The following is a 1,689-nucleotide window of genomic DNA, read 5'->3' on the forward strand; positions in this document are numbered from 1 at the left end:
GGCTCCCCGCCGGGCTCCCCGCCGGGCTCCCCTCGCACCCAGCCCCTCACGGCTCCCTCACGGCCCCCTCAGGCCGCGCCGGGCCCCGCCGCCATCCTGGGCTCGCACCCGGAAGCGCGCCCGCCCGCGCGGAGCATTGTGGGGCGGGCGGCGCCGCCATCTTAGGGAGCAGGGCGGGGAGAGGGGCCGGGAGGCGGGAGCGCGCTCGCTCCCTCACAAATGTCTCGTCCCTTCTGCCTTAGGGCTCCTGGGAGGTAGTGTTAGTGCTTTTTGGTGAACCTGAAGGGCTTTTCTAGTTTTGTGTGCTCCCGAGGGCTGTTTGCGGTGCTCACTACTAGCATGGGTCTGTGGGTTGCATATTTGCAAACAGCAGCTGTGCTAATAAAGGTGCATGAAGGCGGTGTGTGGGTTATGGCTATGCTGTGGTACACCAATTAATGCTGGCCTGGCCTTCTATTTTTAGCTACTGACGATGTACTTGGCAGAAATGAAGAAAAATATCACCTACCCTGCTTCTTGCCACACTGTACATTAATTAACCTGAAATACTTACATAACCATGGCATATAATTACTCATTTTTTCACAAGGACAACCATACTGCTTAAAATGAGTGTTTGTCTCCTGTTTTTGTTTGTTTGTTTGTTTTTGTCTCCAGTGATGGGAAGATAATAAACAGCTGGTGAAGCCTCCTGGGAGTACGCTTGGAGTTTCCAACAACTTACATCTGCTGATTCCTGAAATCAGGGGTAGCATCTTTTTTGGCAGCTCTCAACATATATATCCTCCAGAAATTCGTCCAGATGACTCTGCTCCCTGTGAACTTGCAGTACATGTAACATCCTGCAGCAGGGTGCTCCACAGTGTAGTCAATGCAGGAAGAATCACTTTCTTTGCTTTCAACCTGACATTTCGTGCCACTGTTTGGCTGCTATTATATGAACCTTTACAGTTCTAGCATATCGTGTTTGAGATGGCAGGGTTGAAAATGCATACATGGTTCACGTTACGAACATACATTGGATTTAGAAAGTGGCATAACTATTCTTTCTGTTCTCAAAGTATTTCCTAAATATTTCTAACATTTAATACATTGTTGAATACTCCTAGGCACAGAGCTGCCATCGTCCTAAATATACCTATTAAATTTCCAAGATTACGCTCCTGAAGTGCAATGGTCCGCTCAGTCGTAATTACTCATAATATTGAACATTCTTCCCCACTTGCATCACTGAAAGTCACTTTATTGCCAGTCACTGAAGGCCCAGTTCAGTTGCCCATATGTAGGTGTCTAGCTCTACTTCAGGTGACCCAGGGTATCTCACTGAGGCTTCAGAAGGGCGTGGGACTCCATTAGATCCCCTGCAAGAGCCATTAAGATGTCTCCCATGTGCTAGGGCGTGAGTGTGGGTAATTGAGCCCTGGTATTTAAGGTCTTTTTGGAATTCTTCTCAGCCACACCTCTTCTTTTCTTCCATGAACAACATGGTATGAGGAGGATTTGTCTTTTCATTCTTCACCTCCATATTCAAATGAGTTATGTATAAGGACACAGATATGAAGGATTATTGGTGACTTTCTTTCACTGTGAAAAATGACTGTTTACTTAGTCTGTTTCCTATCTTGTAACCACATTCTGCTCCATGCAAGGATTTTCTCTTATTCCATGCTTGCTAAGTCTCCTTAAGAG

The sequence above is a fragment of the Aythya fuligula genome, chromosome 3 (genome assembly GCF_009819795.1).
Source record: "Aythya fuligula isolate bAytFul2 chromosome 3, bAytFul2.pri, whole genome shotgun sequence".
NCBI classification, from domain to species: Eukaryota; Metazoa; Chordata; class Aves; order Anseriformes; family Anatidae; genus Aythya; species Aythya fuligula.